The sequence below is a fragment of the Cottoperca gobio genome, chromosome 8, assembly GCF_900634415.1.
Source record: "Cottoperca gobio chromosome 8, fCotGob3.1, whole genome shotgun sequence".
Lineage (NCBI taxonomy): Eukaryota > Metazoa > Chordata > Actinopteri > Perciformes > Bovichtidae > Cottoperca > Cottoperca gobio.
In genome coordinates, this window is record NC_041362.1 from 9,943,738 (window position 1) to 9,962,076 (window position 18,339).

The 18,339-nt window shown below is 36.4% G+C and overlaps 1 pseudogene; it reads left to right on the top strand.

Annotated features, from left to right (window-relative positions):
- Positions 1-1,567: 1,567 nt before the first annotated feature.
- LOC115012151 (nuclear GTPase SLIP-GC-like) overlaps positions 1,568-18,339 on the top strand; it is an 85,613-nt pseudogene continuing 68,841 nt past the window's right edge.

Sequence of the window (18,339 nt, forward strand, 5' to 3'; positions counted from 1 at the left end):
ATGGCCATTAGCTATAGGAACAGGAAAGTTAATACCGGTAGTCTTACTGAGGGAACAAATACTTTACGGGATTTAGGTGAGATTGGAGATTAAGTTAATTTCATGTTTAATTTGTTCATTATTTGCTGAATTAGAGGCTTCACTTTTTTTAGTAAAATGTTCTTCATTTCTGATGAGTTCTTATGTTTAGATGTTAAGAAATGTTTTTAATGTGTTTTAGGAAGGGAACATTTGGCAGATTTTATTTGTCCAGTCTGGGACCGAAGTCCAAGACCAAGAGGTTATGTTCATCTATGTCAAATGTTTTAGCACTGAATCTGGATGTCCATGTCGGCTGGATACTTGTACTTATTGCATGATGCAATAAAAACATAAATACTACCTCGTTATTACATTACTTGAGTTCTTTGAGTTCTGTTTAAGCAAATGAAAAGGGCGCCTACAAATATAATTTATTATTATTATTATTATTATTATTATTATTATTATTACATGATTACCCCAGTAATAACCCCAAGTAATTCACAGACACTGACTGTGACGCTACATGTTCAAACGTTACATACATACAGATCTATCTATATATCTACTGAGGGGATAAAGCAAAACCTTGACTTCTACTGACCTAGTGTTCACAGCAAAAGAAAAGCAGAAGAAAATAAATGTAATTGCGCTTTTATTTTTTCGAGCATGCTGATAGATACACCACAAATAATTTTAATTATAAAAAAACACAAGCCTCACAGTCATACCCTAGGTAAAATACATTAAGCAAAAGTGTAGACAATATATTATACATCACATAACAAAATCCACAAGGAAAGCGTTACTACTTCTTCTTCTTCTTCTTCTTCTTCTTCTTCTTCTTCTTCTTCTTCTTCTTCTTCTTCTTCTTCTTCTTCTTCTTTGTATTGTGTTTTACTACGATACATATAGCAACTATAGAAAATATGTAATTAAAGACAAAATTAGCAGGGAGGGTGTAAAGAGTGGGAAGGTCCTGCTGTCCACCACACCCCGTGTGCAGTACCCCGAACAACCAGTAGGAGTCGACAGTGCACCAACAATAGGATGCAGTTGAAGGACAGTGATTCTACTTCAGCTTGGATTATAAAAACCTTATTCTGCAAACTACTTAATGTTGTCAAGAGCTTTTTTCTTTTTTTTTCTCGTTTGTTCGTTTGTACATTTATTTTTGTGTCACTCTCTCTGTTTAGCATCTTTGAGTTACTTGAAAAGCGCTACACAAGTCTAATGTATTATTATTATTATTGTTATTATTATTATTATTATTATTATTATTATTATTATTATTATTATTATTATTATTATTGTTATTATTATTATTATTATTATAAAATAATATAATTCCAAATGTGTCTTCCATCAGTGCCTTTTAAACAATGGTAGGCGTGTTCATTGCTAGGTGTGTTCATTGCTGGGCGTGTTTATTTGTTAGGTGAACATTCAAATCAAAAACAAGTTTCTGCAACGTGTTCAAATTTGAATGTATCTTGCTGAACCTGCTCTATGGGCTTTGAAGAGAGCATGCTGGTAAGAGGTGGAGATAACAGCATTTAAAAGAAAGCGCTTAATTCAGATAAGCACTAGAGGAGTCATGTTCGTGCATTAAAGAGGAACAGACAAAATGTAAGTACACTTCGACTGTCCACTGAGACACTAAGTTAAACAATAAGATAATATGTAGAAGCCTACTAAATTTTGTATTTATAACCCAGACATTTATGAGATAGATGTATTATTTATTTGTTTTCTTTGTTAATTTAGCAAATCTTCTTAATCCACAGTGTCTGTAAATCTTAACCCTCTTCTCTTCTTTATAACAAAAGAAAGGTTTAAGAGTGATAGGATTGCTTTCAGTTCAACAAGACTTGTCAGTTGTGATAAAACGATTGCCTCCTTAACTTTGAACCATATATTAATATGACAACAACTCAAATTGCCCTTTGGTCAAGCTTGTCCTTGTTGACTCATTTTCTAAAACTACAGAATTGTTAAATATTCTGCTAAACTAAAAATACTATGAGTCTTTTTTAATCTGCTGTAAATCTTGCAGTGGCATTTACTTTCCCTGTTGGTGTGATTTACAATGGTTTGTCAATAAAATCCAGTTATTAGTATCTGAACTATGGATTTGAAGTTAATTTGGAAAAGTGCTTAATTATGAGGAGGATAAATATATCTGGCAACACATTATATTACTGTGCAGATATTCATCATGAACTATGCTTATTAGAATGCATATTAGTAGCATACTGGCTGTTTCTACACAGTTCAGGCAGTACGTTTGTTCTCTAAAGAAACCTGAACAAATATTTTAATACATAATACATGTTTGAAAATCCCTGAAGTGGTCCATTAATAAAGGAGATATGTCTACTTGCGCTGTCTTTGTTTTTCGATCACTGACTGGGAATAGAACTTGTGCATTTCTGTGTGACCCTTATTTCTTTTCAAGGTGTAACCCAACCCTTAAGAACAAGGTCTATAAATTGCAGTAGTTGTGTGCTATGATGAATTTAGGATGTGAGATGAGGAGGCAACTTCAGTTGAGGGACCCTGTGTGGGTTAAGTGTCAAACTAGCCTACTAGTGAATTAGTTATGAGCTTGTCGATTAGTTTACTGTTGTAGATTGTGTTTGTAGATTTCCACCCACCTGTTGCCGTGCTAAATCCCTGATCATACGCCCAACATTTCTGACTGAGGTAATGGTGAATAGGCTATGATCCAAGATATCTCTGCATTAGTTACTGTCTTACAGACAATATAATACACTGTAAATAATTACTAGAAAAGCATAGTGTTTAAGCAGGTTGTACAGGTTAATGTGCATTCCTGGGCAGGAGGCCAGGCTGAGGTTACTGCGTCATAAAAGGTTGATACAGAATCTCACTTCTAACTATACTGTGAGAAATATTAGAGATAGTTTTTCTTTGAAAACATAAACAATATGTATCCTGTATTTGATGTATGTATTTAATATATTTGCATATTATTGTAAGCCTGTTTATATTTGAGTACTAATCACCTGTCGTTTTCTGTACTGCTTTAGCAATATAGGTGTCTGATGTGTCATGCATTCATGTCAATAAAGCGTAATTTAATTTAGATGGATGGATAGACAGATGAGATGTGACAAACAGACGGACATTTGCTACACACCTTGTTTGTATCAGTGTATGATAACAGTGCACAGAGTTTTCTCCCCACATTTATAGAGAGTTTTAGTATCGGGGAGATCGATGAACTCAGGATACATATTATCAATTCTTTCAAAATGAACCAAAATCTTTGTATTTTTTTTTACAGTTTAGTAAGAAGTGAGATTCTGTCTTAACCTCTCTTTTATGACAAAGTGAACACAGGCCTCAGCCTCCGCGGTGAGCCAATCAGAGACAGAGTATGGCGGGAAAGTGTCATAAAGTAAAATGGGGGGGCCTTTATTTATGCTGTGAACATCAGCAAAATATCCAAGTATGTTTTATTTACTGTAGAAATTCACAATGTTTTAATGATTTGCTGATACCGACCGATACACGCACCAACATGTGAATAAGGGGATAAGCCTACTGGCATTTATTTTCTTGCACTTGCATCTGTGAGAAATAAATGACAGATTAGTCAGTTAGTTGTGACGTAACTTGTGAGCAAAAATATCTTTTGACACTTCCTTGAGTCTGCCATAATCAATTTAATAACCTCTAATTAACTTAATTGATCAGAACTGTCCTGAGTTGTAGTGGTTGATTTAAAGATAATTATTTGTTTATCCTCCAGTTGCTGTTCTTGGTCATGGATGATTTTGTTCGCAACAAATTAACTGAGTGGAATCTCAGCAAGTGGATAGAAACATTCAAAGGTAAAGTCTTACCATGCTTCTTCATCGAGCACATATATTATACACTGTTGATATAACCTACCAATACTGAAACATTTGAGCATCTAGTCATACACACATACACAATGATCAAACATTGTTCTGTAGTACAATGCTTACATATGCTTAAAATATATAGTTTTAAGAACATGGAGAGAGATCAGCGTTGACAAATCCTGACAATTTGTGTCTGTGTTCAGAGAGTACAAAAGCACTATTGGTAAAGACCTTGTATATTTTCACACAGAAGGGACACGTTAATTAACTTGACAGTAACTGCTGTTCTGTGGCATATGTTGGGTTATTGAAATAATTTCTCAATTTTCCATGAAAAATTAATTCCAATTAATTACAGATCAACGCATTGACAAGGAAAGTCTTTACTGTCTGGGTGATCAAGAAATTGCTGAATTGATCCCAACAGTGGGACCAAGGTCAAAATTCAAGAAGAGACTCAAGTTGTTAAAGGTAATGTTCTGCACTGGGAAGACAATTTACACAAATACTGTATTTAGTCTCATACATCTCATTTGTGTAGATATATTTAGAATTTACAGAAGCACAAAGTTCTGTGAAAAGTTTTAATGACGTCTAAAAATAAAGGATAAATAATATCTCATTGTTAATGACAGCATTTATTAGAATGTCTTTATTGTTATGAATTTGCAACTATTTTCTTTTGTCACTAGAAGGAACAAAACACAACAAATCTGGAAACAGTTGAATCTTCTGCTCAAGTAAGTTTCCTAAATGTATGTATTATCTAATCTAAGGCATTAATTACAATCAGACAGATTATATTTTTATTGTCTGCTAAACACTTTACATGGACACTTAGAATATTACTTTCATCTACAGTGTCAACAGGAGTATGAAGAAGATGTTTCTGCTCAGGTGAGAATCACATTGACTTTAACAGGCATGTAATCAGTGAACGAGCCTCTATTCTTCATGCATAAGCATCTGAAGTGCCCTGAGACAAAGTCATCTTTAACTGAAGAATTGTCTCGTTGGATCAGTGTTGTTTACTGAGGAAGAAAAGGATGCGGACGGTGATCACTTGTTAGCTCTTTTCTGTGTTCTTCAGGGTTTTGCCAGGCTCATCCCATATTGGATGAGAAGCATGTCAAACCCTGTTAGATCACAAATAGTCAAATATTATTCAATATTCATTATTATTCAAATAATATTCATCCTCAGGTTTGTCCGTCCACCAGCGACACAAGTGATAAAGGTGAGATACACAGCATCTTATTGATTACACGTATGTGTGTTGATGTTTTATGGACAGTAATATCTTGCTTTGACTAAACTGTATTGAGAACATGTTTTAATATTGTGAGAGTCTGATGCAACAAACTCTTCTTTTTCACTTTTTTAAGTAAAGAGAAAGTTGGATCTTCAGGATGAATCCAGCCAATCACCAGCAAGAAAACGACCACATGACGATATACCAGGATCATACTCAGGTATTTATATTATTTTCTAAACAATTACAATCTACTATAGGGTTAAAACTTCTATGTAATTACATTTTTATTTTGTATCATGTCTGTTGCTATATCTGGGCCACAAAAAATACTATCTTATTGGCTGTATGTTAAAACCTTATCAGGACACCTCAAACAGTCAACAGCATTCATGTTATATATCACATTAATGCATATTAACCATGGCCTTTAACTGGAAGGTGTTTTAAACCCGGGCAACATTTTCACTATGTTGCAATAGTATATGTCTGATGATACAGTCAGAAGCATCCTAAATTGGATTGGCAGAGAAAGTGCTTCATTGTGCAGCTTACTGGATACACTGGTTCATGGTTCCTGAATAGTTCTTTACTTTTACTCTGACAGAAGAAATCATTCTGTCTGATGTGAAAAACATCATGAGATGTGTCAAACAGAAACTGCCTAACGAAGACAACAAGCTCAATAATTTCCTGAAGTGAGTATTACGTTTATTAAACTTTCCATATTCTTTGTTATATGGGCCTTGTTCCAGTTCTGACCAGCGGCCCGTTTCACTAAGATATTTTAGACTGGTCTTAATTTTGCTCTTAGATTAGTGTAATGCAAATACATACTGACTTATTTTTTAAATAAAAAGTTAGCCACCTTACCTCCAGGCCGACTCAGAACTAACAGCTGTGTTTCCATGGTAACCGTATGTGAAACCTGCTGACAAGAGGCAACAATAAAAAACAAAGAAGAAAATATGTTCATAGTTTTAGAGACTGTAGTAAACCTGTTGAGTACATTGTCAGTAGTTTTCATCAAATCAAATCAAAACAAATTTATTGGTATAGCCCAATATCACAAATGATACATTTGTCTCAGTGTGCTTTACAGACTGTACAGGTTACGACACCCTCTGTCCTTAGACCCTCGCATCGCACAAGGAAAAACTTCCTAAAAGAAACCCCAAAATTAAAGGGGAACAAATGGAAGAAACCTCAGGGAGAGTAACTGAGGAGGGATCCCTCTCCCAGGACGGACAGACGTGCAATAGATGTTGTATGTACAGGATAAACAATATAGTACAAATACAACATTTGACAGAAAATTATGTTGTGTTGAAAAAGAGAAAGTTTGGATGAATCCAGGAAAATGTCAAAAAGGCTTCCCGGTGTCCAGCAGGACCAGGGCAGCAGGCGCAGCCACGATTCCTGATCCTGACATAAACTTTATCAGTGGCAACCTGCCACATGAGACACAGAAACTCCGGGGATGATACCCCGGATGAGGAGTTAGTAACATACATTTACATAAATGCATACAGATAGAGAGGGAGAAGAAGAGAGGGAGGGGAGGAGAGAGGAAGAGAAGGAAGAGAGCAGGGAGGTGTCCCCCGGCAGTCTAAGCCTATAGCAGCATAACTAGGGGCTGATCCAGGGCAAACCTGAGCAAGCCCTAACTATAAGCTTTATCAAAAAGGAAAGTCTTTAGCCTACTCTTAAATGTGGAGAGTGTGTCTGCCTCCCGAACACAAACTGGAAGCTGGTTCCACTGGAGAGGAGCTTGATAGCTGAAGGCTCTGGCTCCCATTGTACTCTTAGAGACTCTAGGAACTACAAGTAGCCCTGCAGTCTGGGAGCGCAATGCTCTAGTTGGTTTATAAGGTACTATGAGATCTTTAAGATATGCTGGAGCCTGACCATTAATTGCTTTGTAAGTCAGGAGAAGGATTTTGAATTATATTCTGTATTTTACCGGGAGCCAGTGCAGAGCAGCTAATACAGGAGTAATATGATCCCGTTTCCTTGTTCTTGTCAATACACGTGCCGTTGCATTTTGGAACAACTGAAGAGTCTTAAGCGACTTTTTGGGACAACCTGATAACAATGAGTTGCAGTAATCCAGCCTTGAAGTAACAAATACATGGACTAGTTTTTCTGCGTCATTTTGAGACAGGATGTGTCTTATTTTTGCAATGTTACGTAGATGAAAGAAGGCAATCCTTGAGATTTGTTTTATGTGGGAGTTAAACGACAGATCTTGATCAAAGATGACGCCAAGATTCCTTACAGTGGTGCTAGAGGCCAAATTAATGCCATCCAGAGCTTCTATGTCATTAGAAAATGTGTTTCGGAGGCATTTAGGGCCAAGTATAATAAACTAATAAAACTTCAGTTTTGTCTGTGTTTAACATCAAGAAGTTGCTAAACATCCAAGTTTTTATGTCCTTAAAGCATGCTTGAAGTTTAGCCAATTGATTGGTTTCATCTGGTTTAATTGATAGATATAATTGGGTATCATCCGCATAGCAATGAAAGTTTATAGAGTGGTTCCTTATAATATTGCCCAAAGGAAGCATATATAAGGTGAATACAATCGGTCCAAGTACAGAACCCTGCGGAACTCCAAGACTGACTTTGGCTGTCATGGAGGATTTATCGTTAACACGTACAAATTGAGATCGCTCAGATAAATAGGACTTGAACCAGCTTAATGCGGTTACTTTTATGCCAACACAATGTTCCAGTCTCTGTAGTAGAATGTCATGATCAACAGTGTCGAAAGCAGCACTGAGGTCTAAGAAGACAAGAACAGAGACAAGTCCTTTGTCTGATGCCAATAGAAGGTCATTAGTAACTTTCACCAGTGCCGTCTCTGTGCTATGATGAACTCTAAATCCAGATTGAAAAACCTCAAATAAACTATTATTATGTAAAAAGTCACACAACTGTTTTGCGACTGCTTTCTCAAGGATCTTAGCGAGAAAGGGAAGGTTAGATATTGGCCTATAGTTGGCTAAAACCTCTGGATCAAGATTAGGCTTTTTAAGAAGTGGTTTTATTACAGCTACTTTAAAGGATTGTGGTACGTAGCCAGATAATAGAGACAGGTTGATCATATTTAATAACGAGGTGTTCATTAAGGGTAAAACTTCTTTAAACAGTTTAGTTGGAATTGGGTCTAAAAGACAGGTTGATGGCTTAGACGATGAGATTGTTGAAGTTAGTTGGTTAAACAGTCTAGATATATTTCAGGAGTTACAAATGTTTTTAAAATTCCGGAGGTTGAAGTTAAGTCATTACCAATTGAGGTCAGTAGGAGATTCATTTTGTCTCTAATAATTATAATTTTATCGTTAAAGAAGCTCATGAAGTCATCACTACTGAGAGATATAGGAATAGAAGGCTCTGTAGAGCTGTGGCTCTCTGTCAGCCTGGCTACAGTGCTGAAAAAAAACCTGGGGTTGTTCTTATTTTCTTCTATTAAGGAAGAGTAATAAGCTGCTCTGGCATTACGGAACGCCATTTACTTTCAAGATTTCTCGACTTTTGTTTTAGTTTGCGGATTTGTAAATTAAGCCATGGAGCTTTCTTTTTCTGTTTTATGATCTTTTTCTTTAGAGGAGCGACAGAGTTGAGTGTTATTCGCAGTGAGGCTGCAGCGCTATCAACAAGATGATTAATTTTGGAGGGACTAAAGTTAACATTGGAGTCCTCCATTATATTGATATTGAGTCCTGGTATTGAATAAGTGTTGATGGAATCACTTCCTTAAATTTAGTCACAGCACTTTCAAATAGACATCGAGCGTAAGTCATTTTGCCTACTGGCTTGTAGTCCAGTAACAGGACTTCAAAAGTTATTAGAAAATGGTCTGATAAAAGAGGATTATGTGGACACACTGATAAACTTTCAATTTCAACACCATATCCCAGAACAAGGTCCAGAGTGTGGTTTAAACAGTGAGTTGGTTCATGTACATTTTGACTGAACCCAATTGAATCTAACATTGAGATAAATGCATTATTAAGGCTGTCACTATCAACATCCACATGAATATTAAAGTCACCTACAATAATTATTTTATTTGTTTTAAGGACTAAACTTGATAAAATTCTGAGAATTCAGATAGAAATTCAGAATACGGACCAGGAGGGTGGTACACAGTAAAAAATAAAACTGGCTTTATTGTTTTCCATGTTGGGTTTGAGAGCGTAAGAACAAGGCTTTCAAAAGAGTTATAGTTTAGTTTAGGCTTAGGATTGATCAAGAGGTTTGAGTCAAATATGGCCGCAACTCCACCTCCTCGGCCAGTACCTCGAGGAATGTGAGTATTAATATGACCAGGTGAAGTGGATTCATTTAGACTGACATATTCTTCATGTCTCAGCCAGGTTTCAGTGAGACAAAATAAATCAATCTTATTATCTGATATTAAATCATTTACCAATCCAGCTTTTGTTGATAAAGATCTGATGTTTAAGAGCCCACATTTAATTTTTCGATTTAGTTGCACTTTTGCAGCGGTGGTGTTTATTTTAATTAGGTTTTCATGTATAACTCCTCTTCTGTTAACCATAGATTTGATTAATTACAGTGGTCGTGGGGCAGACACAGTCACTATGGGGATTTGAGTGGGTGACTGCCCGGAAAGTGTGTAAGACTGCAACTCTTTCTCCTGGTCTCAACTCTGGGTTGTCATGGATTAGGTCTACTAATAAACTTTGTAATATTATTGGATATGAGATCTGCTCCAGCCAAAGTAGGATGCCGTCACTCCTAATCAGACCAGGTCTTCCCCAGAAAGTCCGCCAATTGTCTACGAAGCCCACATCATTATCTGGACACCACCATGAGAGCCAGCGACGGAATGATGACATGCGGCTAAACATGTCATCATTCAAAAGATTTGGCAGAGGACCAGATAAAACTACGGAGTCCGACATTGTTTTGGCAAATGTACACACCGACTCCACATTAACTTTAGTACACTCCGATTGACGCAATCGCGTGTCATTACCGCCGACGTGAATAACAATCTTACTGTATTTACGTTTAGCCTTAGCCAGCAGTTTCAAATGTGTTTCTATGTCGCCCGCTCTGGCCCCAGGAATGCACGTGACTGTCGTCGCTGGTGTCTCAACATGAACATATCTCAAAATTGAGCTACCGATATTCAGAGTTGGCTTCTCAGCTGGTGTGTCACTGAGTGGGGAGAATTTGTTAGAAACAGCAAGCGGTTGGTGGTGAACCGTGGGCTTCTGATAACACTTCTTTCGGACAGTCACCTAGTCTCCCGGCTGCTCAGGCCCTGCCGGGGGACAGCTAACAGGAGATACCACTGGTCTGCACGCACCGGCTATAGGGGGCTTGCTAACAGCTACAGTTGCTAACCGCTGACTAACCATGGTGCGGAGCCGCTCATCTATCCCTCTAAAACTCGCCTCCAACTCTGCGTATAAACTACATTTAATAGACGTACCATTATCACTAAATGAGGCAGAGCAATAGCTAAACATGAAACACACCGAGCAGGAGAGAGCATAACAGGAAGAGGAAGATGTCATCGCTAGATGCCGAGCTACAGCAGCTAACGTTAGCAGAGCCGAAAGGAGCATAAAGAATTGAGGATTTAGCGAGAGTCGCTAAGAGAAGGAGGATAACGAGAGAGTTGAAAGTGCTTAGGAAGTACAAGTATAGGTTTAGATAGATGACAGGTAATTAGCCGATGTGATCAAGAATATAACAACATTAACTGGGTCAAGCTGGAGCTGCCGAAGTATGCTACCAGCAACACAGAAACATTAACAACTGGAAATGACGCGTTTACCGTAAACAAGGAAGAGGATTAAGGCGCAGAACCATGCAGAAACTATCCTAAACCTGACTGACCAGTAGACAGTAGGACTGAGACCTGCCACATTATGAAGCTGCAGCATCTCAGGAGTTCTGCACTGCGATGAGATTTTAAGCTCTGGGAGATTCTTGTATTGTTGCACTCTTCACTGAATTTTCTCTGCAAAACGTCCTTGTTACTATTTACCTTTCTTTCAGAAAGCAAATGTTTTCTGCAGAAGTGAAGTGAGCAATTTAGTCTGAAGATAGTATTCTGCTTGAGTAAGCTGTTCATTGATGGATTTCTTCCTAATTATTAACACAATATTTAGTATATTGGCGTATATTTTTCAAACTAACCCATGAACCATATTTAACCTCTTGTACAACAGGTATAAAATCAGAGATTTGGAGATAGACAAGAGGGAGGTGGTCGGTGTCTTTGGTAAAACGGGGGCTGGAAAGAGCTCTTTGATAAATGCCTGTCATTGGAGTGAAGAATCTCTTGCCCTCTGGAAGTATCAGTGCATGTACCACAGTCATGATTAAAGTGGAGGCTAACATGCAGAACTCAAAGTATGAGGCACACATTGAGTTCATTACAAAAGAGGTAAAATGAGCTGAATATGTTTGTTAACTTGAAGCTATTTTAAAAGTTATAATGTAGCTGCAGAAAATAATGCAGGTGCTAATTACACAACATGCCATCTAATTGAACTAAGCTTTTATGTTTTTCATTCAGGAGTGGAGAGATGAGATGTGGTCCTTGTTTAATTTCCTTCAGCATAATGTGGATGAGGAAAATGATCAGGAAGAAGATCAGGAAGAAGAACAGGAAGATGACGATGGTTATGAGGACACTGAGGAAAAGCTCTCAGCGCTGTATGGAGAAGGATGGAAAAACAAATCCTCTGAAGAACTCATGGATAACAGATATTTCAAAGAAATTCCAGAATTTCTCCTGTCCAAGAAGAAGATTCTGACATGTGAATCAGTAAGTAAGGCTAGAAATATTATATGACTTCATAGAAAACATTCTTACTTGTCTGACAGAGTTAAATATGGAGGTTTATGTAATCTGCTTTCCCTCTAGCCATTCAAGGTTGGTATAGATTAATGGTAAGACCAACAAATGTAAAAGTATATTCAGTTTGTGAAAAGTACTTAAAGTATCTTGATCTATCTGTGCTCAATAACTACAAACACATATCTAATTTATCCTTCATATGAAAATCATAACAAACATCATCTACCAGTTACTAATTTTCTTGCAAGAACTTCCTGGATAATTCTAGGCACGATCATGTTTACATTCAAATTTAAATTGAATACCTAATTATTCACTATCGCCTAATAAAAAGTCTTTCAACTTCAGGTTTGCTACTTACTAATTTAATTTTGACTTTTTGCTTTTGTTGTTTCAATGATAGGGTTTCTTAAATGCATCTCCTTTTTTGATCTTATCCTGTTCTAACTCCTTTATGCAATTTTTGAAAGCAATTTAAAGTTGGAGTTTGTTCTTAAAATTCCCTTGCATTGTCTTAATCTTACTTTATTATTTATTTCAGGCTAAAGAGCTTTCTGATAAATGTGTCAAATATACAAGAAGTGTAGAAGCTAAAGATGTGAAGAGGTGGTATTGGCCACTGGTGAAGTGCGTGACTGTCAAGGTGCCCAATAATAAACTTCTCCAGCATGTCACACTTGTGGATCTGCCTGGAAATGGGGACCGTAACAAGAGCAGAGACCAGATGTGGAAAAGGGTAATTTAGTCACGTTCAATTCTGCTTATTGTGTATTAGTGTTGTCTGGGAACTGTGACAAAGCTCTGACATTCAGTAATCATAATGAACTTCCAGGTTATTGGAAGTTGTTCTACAGTGTGGATTGTGACCGACATTAATCGAGCAGCAGCAGAGAAAGAACCATGGGACATCCTGAAAGATGCCAGTAGCCACATGGGAAATGGTGGCGAGTGTCAGAACATTCACTTCATCTGCACCAAATCTGATCTTATATATTCAGATGATCTGTGAGTGATTTAAGAAACCAAAAGTAGATATTTGAATTGAACATTCAATGTAGACACTAAATACTGTGAGCTGTTCCACTTGATACAAATCTTTTGTTATAGTTCAGCAGCTGATGTTCGTGCTTTCATAGCTAAAAAAACGCAAGTCAAAAAAAAAGTGAAGGAAGAATTCATCAAACTACACAAGGTTAAGGTGAGTTTTATAGACTGACAGAAAATCCAACATAGAGATTGTCTACAAGTGCAAGTCTATTGAATTCAATCTTGTTTTTTCAGAAACATTTCAGTGATGAATGTTTCAAAGTGTTCACAGTGAGCTCTAAAGAGTTTCTAAGAAAGAAACATCTACAGCAAGATGAGACTGGTGAGTGAAGTCTCCATATATGAGCCCTGGATAACAGAAATATATAGCTCAATTTTCAAATATGTAATGTAATGTCAATATGTCAATAAATGTTTTACAGAAATACCAAAACTTCAGGAATTCCTGAAAGGTCTCAATGACCAACACTCAGAGACATTAAACTATGTGTCTAGAGCTCATGGGATTCTCTCTCTGATGCACGGGGCGAGCCGTAGAGAAGGGGTAAGATCAAGTAATAAAACCTCTCACATTGTCCGTCTAATCATTTTCATGGAAAAAATGTAAGCTGAAGGATACGCTCAAATTCAGTGTAAACATGGGAAAGTCAGAGACAGACCGCTTACATGTAATGTCACCCCTGCAGACGTTTTAGCCACCAAGGTAGTTGATTTCATGAGTTTCTGTTGCTTCAGAGAAGATGCATAACCAGAGTAATTAAAGGCTGGTCGTACTCGAGACCAACAGAATCAGGGAGCATTATAGTTGTATTGCTTTAAATACTGAATGTGTTGTGTTTGGTTTCAGGCTGACATAAAGACAGCTGTGTGCAAAGACCTTGAAGAAGAGCTGAAGCAGGAGCTTGATAAAGTCAGGAAACCAATAGAAGAGACTTTTCAGGCTTTTGAAAAATGCCTCAGTGAGGGGGTTGAAAAATCTAAGAGTTCATGTGAAAAAGATCTTGAAGTCGGTCATACATCCTGTACGTACTTTAGTTGTTATTACATCAAAACTACTGATTGTGCACTTCCTGTGAATATGTCTTTAAAATGTTTATTTTGTTTCAGGCTAAGAAAAGTCGTGGTTTTCACAGTACATTGAAGTGTATAGTTGAGAACAATGGCATCCACAAAACAAAAAAAGGGAAGCAAATAAATCTCAATATGAAGTTAACTTCATGCCTGACTGACAGCATTGATGAGAAATTCAAGGAGACCTTCCCGTAAGAAATGACTTAACTAAGACATAAAACCCTGTGTTGGCTAAGTTTACCAAATATGGGGAATTATTGATTCTACATTATATAGTTATACAAATGATGTATTACAATACATTAAATTACATTATTGAAATACAAACTTGTCAATGCTTCATGTTTATGAAACATTTCTTCCTGTTAACATGTTTCAGAAATGAAGGAAAACGTGGACCATTCAAAGGAGTCATCAATAAGTTTTCACTTGGCATAAAGAGGATGATGAGAGAGAAGAGAGAGTACAAAGATGTCATTCTGCAGCTGATCTTTCTCAGGACAGAGGTAAAAGATGAGAACAGTACCGTCCTATTCATTAGTCCATTATCAAAACTGTTTGTCCAGGTCATGGAGACTTGAGCGCAAACATCAAGTTGGTAACTGATGACTGAACATTCAAGAATTAAATGCAAACAAAATAGATATTTTCAGCTGTCAACATATTTATATACACTGTAAATGAAGAAGTTAGAAGTTAGATAGAACTGGAGAAAAAATAACTAATGGGGTTTTGTTTGGTTTGAGGCTGACATGAACACAGCTGTGTGCACAGACATTGAGTTAAAGATGAGGCGTAGTCTGACCTGCACTTCCACATGGTGGAAAACAGCTCCCATTTTAAAGTCACTTTGAATAATGTACTGCTTTGTCACGTAAAATCTGGAAGGAAAGAAAAATAAAGTAAAATATGAGCCATATTTGTACTACTTTGATTTATTATTAAAATAGGTTTATTTATGCTTCATATTTTCTCTCTAAGGAACAAAATATAAAGACAAAACTCAACAAAATCATCCGTGAGGATAAGAAAATTATCTACAGGAGTCTGACGACAACAATCGAGAACACCATGAAAGAATGCTACGAAAGTAAGATAAAAGATCATGACATATAAATCCTGACACAATAAAAATACATATTCATGATGATTGTGCAGAACATTTTAATTGAATGTTTTTTCTATTTTATTATAGAAGCAAAAGAAATCAAAGGACGGGACTCGCTGAAAAACATGAGGGACACGATTGTGAAACACGTACATGATTCAAAGAACATCATGTTTGAGCAGGCTAAAGATGATTATGTTGAAGAAGCTAAAAAAATTGAAGGTTTGTCACATTTTATAATACGTCACGCAGTGATGATGATATAGTAAAACATGTTGTGCTGCACATCTTTATCTTTATCCATGATTCTAGGTCTTCATTTACATAAAGGATATTTCTATATTGAAGGGGAATATGATTCATTCTTAAAGCTGCTTTTCCCACTGAAAACCCAGCAGACACTTTCACAAACATTCAACTATATTAAGCTTAGACAGAAACATACAAAGGATTATAGCTTTTAACTTTAATGCCAACTCTGAGCAGCCCTGTGAACACATCTTATCACTGATTTCATGTAGGATTCAGTTCATCTTGAATATTATGACACAATATTTGACAGTGTGAGTGATAAGTGATAAATATTTTCATCCTAATTTAGTTTAAGATCCTGCAGAAACTGGAGGAAACCATGCAGGAATCAATCGAGCTGTCGCTCAAGACAGAAGGTGTCTCGATCCCAGGTAAAGGGAACCTAACAAAATCACAAAAAATACTGTAGATACTTTACTGAAATTAAGAAGTCAATACATTTCCAAACGTGTAATAAATAGTGCACTTGTTTCAAACAATATGTTTTTTGTTTTTTAGATGTTACAGTGGAGCTTGAGATGGTGAAGAACTACTACAATGGACTGAAACGAAGCCCAGATACAGAATGACTTCTCTGGTAAAACCTTTGTTAAAATATACATAATGCTCTGATGATGAGCACTTCTGAATAACGCTCATCAGGCTGATTAGAGACGTTAGGCCTCTGGGTTTGATCTCAACCATTTTTGTCAAGTTTTTATCCGTGTACTCTTTGAGTGTTGTTTTGATGTGTACTTTGTGTTTGCTTGTTGTGAATTACACGCAAAGAGATTTTAGATTTCTATTATTGGTAGGACATTTTTGCTATTAAGTGATTAGAGGCAGGTAGAAAATGTGAAGGGGGGGGGGGGTTCCTTACTCGGATTTAAATGAGGGACATTGTGGTTTGTATTGTACGGGTCTTAGCCACCACTCCACTAAGATGTCCCAGATACTTTTTTTTTTATTGATTTAACAATTTATTTCTTCTTCTTGAATATATTTTCATGTTTTTCATTTGTTATTTTACTTTATAAATGAGCGTGCTGAAATGTCAATGATTTGATGGATGTTTAACTTTAATGATGAACCTTGGTTACAGCACAAACTGTAGGATAGATTTGACATAGACTTTAAGATTCTCATAGGATGGAAAGAATGGAACATGTGGACACAGACGGGCCATAAATGTGGACAGGTATCATCTGAATTTTATTTTAATACTGCTTTTCAGTCCGGAGGTTATCACCATTCTTCACGGTTCATTACATTATTACATTATTATAATATTTTTATGATAAACTTAGTATAGAAAAAAAACTTTTTTCATCTGTTTTTATTACATTAGTTTGGTATTGGTTGGTTAGTATAGGCTGAAATATCAATGATTTTGTGGGTGTCTAATTAAATGCTGAACCTTGGTGACAGCACAAACTGTAGGATGGATTTGACTTTATGCATCTGAAAGAATTAACTTGATCTTTATTCTATCATTTTCAATGACAAAACTGTTGCTTAGTGCAAAGTAATTGTTTCTGTGTGTGTTCATTCATATATGAGAAATATAGAGATCTAGATGATAGTAATAACTCAACTTATCTGGTTTCTAGTTGTTTACTGAACAATTGTTTTGTTTTAATCTACGCTGATTCTAAATACATGCAATGTATTTTATATGGTGTACTGTCCAATAAACCTCAATAAAATACACGTTTGAGTCAAAGTGCCACATGTAGTTTGTCTTCTTTATGGTTTATTTTGTTATTAAAGGACCTGAAAGCTGCTCAAAGGTTCTCTCTTTTAATCTGTTTCTATTGTAAGATACACAGATGATTCTCCAGCCTTGTTCTTTTCTAAACCTTTGTTATGGATCAATGTCAACTCTACCTGTAGGCTGGATTTTACATAAACTTTAGGATTCTCAAAGAATGGAAATAATGGAACATGTGGACACAAAGACGGGCCATAAATGTGGACAGGCATCATTTTAATTTTATTTTAATACTGCCTTTCAGTCCGGACGCTTATCACCATTCTTAACGGTTCCTTTCTTATTAATGTCCAAGAAAAAGAATACATTCAAAAGATTCATGTCACTATACAAACTAAAACAAATAGAAAGAAAAGTTGGATCACAGAGAAAAAGAACAATGAGATCAGTGGTATGATATCAGGCAACCACACACAAGTGATTGTTAACCAAGTGGCAGACCTCGCATGTACTAGTACATTTACTCAAGTACAGAAGTTAGGTACATTTTTGAGGCACTTACTATTTCCTTTTTATGTTACCTTATACTTCAACTCCACTACATTGCAGAGGGGAATAATGTACTTCTTACTCCATCACACTTATTTGACAGTTACTAGTTACTTTTCAGACTTTATATTAAAACTTAGGCGGAAGTATTACAAATATTACTTATTTGTATTTGCCCATATCAAATACATTGCATGTATTTAGAATCAGCGTAGATTCAAACAAAACAATTGTTCCCACTAAAACACTAAAAATGGAACATGTGGACACACAGACGGGCATGGGACAGGGGGCAGTTTTTTCATTGTTTTTAGCACAAAACAGCGACACTTGTTTGATAAGAGTGTGGCTCCACACAACCACATTTTTATAATATGGTGCAGTGTTTTCAGTGCAGGTACGTTACGATGCAACTTTCAGATTTGGTTTCTCTTTCAGATAAACGTTTAGAATTATTTTTGCATGAATTTGTCTGTTTTGGGTGTGTGCGTTGGTGTGTCTTGCAGGAAAAATTCCACAACATGAGTCAGCTGTTGTTGATGCCAGGAAGGTAAAAGTGATGTG